Here is a 5726-nt window from a genome sequence, read left to right as displayed (position 1 = left end):
TTTTATACTTCTTTTCTTGAAATGTGATATATGTAATTGAAATAAATAATTCTAATTTTATACTTTTTCCGTCCCATTTATATGACATTCTTTCTTTTTTAGTTAGTAAAAAAAAATGACATCTCATTTTACCCTTTATGAGATGATTTATAGCCACAAAAATTCTTTGGCGTTTTTTAAACCAAAAGTTTCAAAAATCTTTCTTTTTTCTCTTATACTTCGTGTCCAATCAAACGCCTTAACATAAATTAGAGAGTAATAAATATTATGCAATATATAAAAGTGAACAAATTGATGACTACTATTTGATAATATTAAAAAGATGAAATCTCTTGTAGAGTTGATTGTTTTTTATAAATACTTGATTAAACCATTTTTTTTTTACTTCAAAATAGACTTGAATTGTTTGAAATGTATGAAATTATTTTGGCATCTACATAGTGTTCCGAAATTGAGATTATTAGATTATGAAAAGTAAGAAAATATTATCGTAACCATCTATGTATGTTTCTTAGACAAATTTTTATTTAAACTTTAGTGAATAGAGTTATTAAATATCTCTAATAGTGAAGCTAACATGTAACGGTGAATAAACAAGATGAACTATATATCATCTTCACGAAAAAAGAAAAAAAAAAGAATTAGAATAAAAATATGTAAAATTTTATTAGATATTTTTAAGGCCTCTTTAGAGGTTTGACTTTAGACCACCGATTTCGTTGAGTCGCCCCCTGTTCTCTCTACACTTCCTCTCCTTGTTTCTTTATTTCCCCAAATATTCATTCTTGCTTTTTTGGATATAGAGTAAGACTATACTAATGTTTGGGTAAAAATATTTTCATTCACTTATTAGTTTACAATATGTATTACTAATGTAGCGTTTTAGTCCTTAAACCCAGGTTCACCATGGCCCTCGCCGACCTTATAGCTAATTCAATTCTCTCCCTACACTTTCTGCTAATCATCATTTAACCCTACTGCTTCTCCACTAGTGTGCCTTTCTATTTTGCTTCTGCACTTGTTTCAAACAAAACTCCTTTTCTCTTCTCTAATTATCTGATAATTTAAGTTTCTGTGGAGAAACCCACCAAATAACGAATAAATTGACTAGGACAACTCTACTAGAGATCTTCTGAAGCCCTTTACAAATAAAAAAAAAAGGAAAAAACAAGGAGAGAAAGCGTAGAGAGAACAGGAAAAAATGAGTTTTAGGTGAAGGGTTGATCGGTGGGTGTTGGGATATTAAGATATGATTTATTTTATTTTATTTGTGATGTTCATGTCTACATGGCATTAAAAAATTAATTAATATTGTCATGTCAGATTTTTTGGTTAACTCATCTAGTTGAATGATTTTATGAAAGTAAGTCCAATATTGAGTGATTTTATTAATATATAGCAAAATTTAATAATTTTACTGTATAATTTTTTAAAATTGAGTGATCTTTTGAGATATTTACTCTGTTTATTGGTCAACTGACCCGTTGGAAAGAAGTGAACATGTGAACGTTATAAAATATAGCACGCCATCGTAAGTCTAAAAAAATGCTAACCACATGGTCCTCAACTCTCTTTAGATACAAATAATAATCATCAAAAATTGGTCTTCTATAAACCTCAATTGAGCCTTGTAGCCAAAAAAAAAAAAAAAAAAAAAAACTGGAAGAAACAGATGGCTGAAGAAATGAAGAACGAGATTCAAGATCTATCAACTAAACCCATCACTACTCCAAGTGAAGAGCCTGCTAAAGGTAACACTTGAAAACTATCTTGTGTCTATAAATGTTCAACACTACATTAGAGATTTTGTGTTAGAGTCCAAGAGTAAAAAAATTCCTATTAGTAAATAGCATCTCTTCCTTAAATAAACCTTACAAGACGCAAATTGAACTGATCAAATCAGTGGATTCTGGATAGTAGAAAATATATGGGCTAACCACTTTCCGGATCGGTATTGAAATTAGCCGGTGCTTGAAAATTCATTGAAAATATCTACTTTTGATGCAGATCCATGAATTTCGAACTTAAACAAGTAAAAATTCAGAATATTATCTTGTGTCTATAAATATGTTAAACACTAGTACTATTCCTCTGTCCCAAAGTATCTATTGTTTTTTTGCTTCTTGAGATTCAACTGATATGAACTTTTACCAACATTTGGAAGAAATTACAATTTATAATGATTTTTTTGCAGTTCTTGAATATCTGAATTTTAATTTTATAATATTGAGATGATCTATTTTATTTTATTTTTAATTACATAGGGGTAGGGGAAGGGGAAATGGGGAAGGAGATTACAATGCGGGGATTCGAACCCTCACTAATAAGGTGAGAGTTCAGGTAGCCAACCAACTGAGCTATTAGATCCCTATTGAGATGATCTAATTCACTTTAGCTTCAAAGATTAGTCGAATTGACTTTCGTAAAGGAAAAAAATAACTCCTATTTTTGGACGGAGGGAGTATGTGTCTTGATTTTCATCATTATTAATGAATCATGTTAGCACTAATGGATATTGTGGAATGTATACAATCTCCCTATTCTAATTAGTCAGACATCTCATGTTTGAATCCGAGAATGAAAAAAATCACAGTAAATAATACTACCTCTCCCTAAAATGGGCTCTACAAAGCGCGTATTTGAGTAATTATATTAGCGAATTTCGAATATCAGATGATTACCTTGGTTTTTTGCGAAATAATATGGAAATATATGTTGTCATTTTTTATTTTTTTTGTCAGAATCAGAGAATGCACAAGAAGTAGTAGAGAAAGATGAGGCAGGAAAAGCAGAAGATGAGGGGTTGGTGCACGTAGTTGCAAAAGCAAAAATGCCAACACCTCCTGGCAAACGACCTGGTCCTACCACTGGTTGAAATAAATATAAATATTAATACAATAAGCTTTGGAAATTCCAATATTGTTGTTCATGTATTGGTTCCTTTTTAGTTTCTTTGTGTGTGTTTGTTGATCTTACTTTTAGTTTGAGTTTATTTTAACAATATGATGGAGGAAAAACATGTGATAATACAATTTGGGTGTTTAAGCATGGTGATTATTACCAAACTAGTGAATTTGGCTGCATTTCGCGCAGTCGAGAAAAATATTATCAAAACGATCAATAAGAAAACACTTTAATGATTCAAATCTATATATAATATAAAGCTAAGCATAGACAAGATGATGTAGCAACTCTCTATGATCATCATTTCTATTTATCTTTTTTATCCTTTTTTTGGCATTTGTTGGATTTTCTCATCATTTTATGTAGTTATTCAATTATTAAATATCTAAACATTTGGTTCTCAAAATTAAGGTCATGCACGAAACTGCTCAAAAGTGCAATTAAGTAGCCCAAACACGTTCTCATGCGCGAATAGCAAATTAAAAAAAAAAAATGCACGAATAGCAGAAGAGAAATTTTAGGAAAAGCACTAAATGATATTAAAGAGGCCCTAATGACTAGCGTATATTTAATTATCTGCAGGTTAGGATATGTTTGATTTGCTAAGCCTCTTTCACTTTTTCTCCGGACATTCGAGCTTCATTTGTGTAATATTTCTGCTTTTTCTTTTACGAGCACTGTTACGAGGTGTTTTTTATATGTAATAACAGTAAAATACAATCCATCCTCTTCTTTGATGTGGGGTCATTTTTGAGTCCTTTTATTGCATTTTTTGTTGTTTTATGCTAAATTATTGATTTGGTGCCATTTACTCAAATTGCAATGTGTATTTATATTAAGTGAATGTTGTGCATTCTAATTTATCTTTTAACGGCAATTTAGCAAATGCAAAGTCTGTTGCGTCAAGAAAGTTTGTATCTGTGCCCAACAATTTGAGGCATACTAATACACATGGCAAGACTGGCAAACATAGTACATGAGTTCTTGCCCCGTCAATCCGAAATTCTTGGGTAACATGAAAAAGGAAAATTATCATTTTTGTTGCATATCTAATATAGAGTTATTATCATTTTGTTAATTTCATGTTCATCGTGTATTCTCTCGTTTGATTTGTTTGTCTTTACATTTTTTTTTTCAAGTTATTTATTGTAAACAATTTTTTTCTTCTTCTTAATTTTTGACGGGTGTATTAAGATGTGCTAAATATTAAAAGAATACGGATAGTTGAATGGGAAGTTCTCATTGTATCAAAATTGATTCATCGTATTAGTTTCATTATTTCTACATATTAGAAGGGTTGATTTTAGTTTTTGAAAAAATTATATCAGTATATTTAATTATATTGGTCTAGAAAAATTATTTGATTAAATTCAACCATTATGTCTTACTTGTGGGTCACGACTTATTCCCTGATGAAAAAGTATGAGCTGTGTTTAAATAATTTTAAGCACAACAACAACAACCCAGTGAAATCTCATAACGTGGGTTTGAGGAGGGTAGAGTGTACACAATCTTATTCTATTTATTAATATTATGCAGAAGTTCTTGTATGTACATGTTCTTTCAAAGTATTATTCTTAAAGACTATAAATACCTCATTTATGGGGTGATGTTATGATTGTTAGACTGGTTGTTGGTTGCTCCGGTAATATATTTATAGTTGTTACCAAAAAAAAAAAAAAATGGCATTGACTTTTAGTTAGTTTTTTGTTTCAATGATGAAGTGAACAAACTAACGACAGAAAAGTGATTAGAAGAGCAACACTTTGGTTTGTTAAGGAGTTAAATGATTTTTTTTGTTTTTCATTCGGTGTCCGGTATCAGTATTGGAGCCCGATTATATTCAGATTCGCGTCGCGTAAGGCCCATTTGGGGGAAGTGCTCTCTATCAAGGATTTGTCATACTCAGCGCTCGAACCCGAGACCTCTGGTTAATGAAGGAGCAGCCCCATCCGCTGCACGATATCCTTTAGTGGTTGGAGTTAATGATTTAAAAGATGTATAAGAAAAAGCAAAACTCTGGTTTGCGGTGTGTCGGGAAGTACAAATTCAAATATGCTTTCGTCTAGCAGTAACCTTTTTTTTGTTTTCAAGTTAAAGCCACCTTCATGGTGGGGGTGAGGCAAAAAGAGATCCTTTAAAGAATTGGGAATAACGCAATAAAATAACGGAAAAGGTTCAAATATGTCATTGAATTATCGGAAATGGCTCATTTATGTTATTCGTTAATAGTTTGGCTCATTTATGTCATTGAACTATCAAACATGGCTCATCCATGTCATTTTTCATTAACGCAGGTTTTACAATACCAGATATGACACTTGGCTTCCAATTAGAGGTCCATGTCGTTTAATTAAACCAGCACAGATTTGTGGGTCGGATTTTAGTTTAATTTAGGATTTAATTTGTGTTGGTTTAATTAAACGACGTGGACCTCTAATTGGTGACCAAGTGTCATATCTGGTATTGTAAAACTGACTTTATTGAAAAATGGCATGGATGAGTCATTCCTGATAGTTCGATGACATAAATGAGCCAAACTATTGACGAGTGACATAAATGAGTCATTTCTGATAGTTCGATGGCATATTTGAGCTTTTTCCGATAAAACAATGTGTTTTTGTTAAAAGTTCATTTAATATGTACACATATTAAACTTAAAATCCAATTATTAGCTCATGAAGTCGTCGTTCTAAAATTTAAAACTCATATAGTTGATATCCTGACTCCGCCATTTGCACTATCACACGGATTCTCAACCATATGATTAATAATACATGGGAAAAGGGTCAAATATACCCCTGAACTCTTGAAAATGTCTA

The 5726-nt window shown here is 31.3% G+C and overlaps 1 long non-coding RNA gene across 1 annotated transcript; it reads left to right on the top strand.

The window, feature by feature from the left end:
* The first annotated feature begins 585 nt into the window (after positions 1-585).
* LOC132615099 (uncharacterized) lies at positions 586-3048 on the top strand. Its single transcript, XR_009572550.1, has 2 exons — positions 586-1751; positions 2742-3048. It is a non-coding gene; the product is annotated as an uncharacterized LOC132615099 (long non-coding RNA).
* The last annotated feature ends 2678 nt before the right edge of the window (positions 3049-5726 follow it).

The sequence above is a fragment of the Lycium barbarum genome, chromosome 10, assembly GCF_019175385.1.
Source record: "Lycium barbarum isolate Lr01 chromosome 10, ASM1917538v2, whole genome shotgun sequence".
NCBI lineage: Eukaryota > Viridiplantae > Streptophyta > Magnoliopsida > Solanales > Solanaceae > Lycium > Lycium barbarum.
The sequence above is the reverse complement of the archived record's forward strand: the minus strand, read 5'-3'. Positions and strand labels throughout refer to the sequence as shown.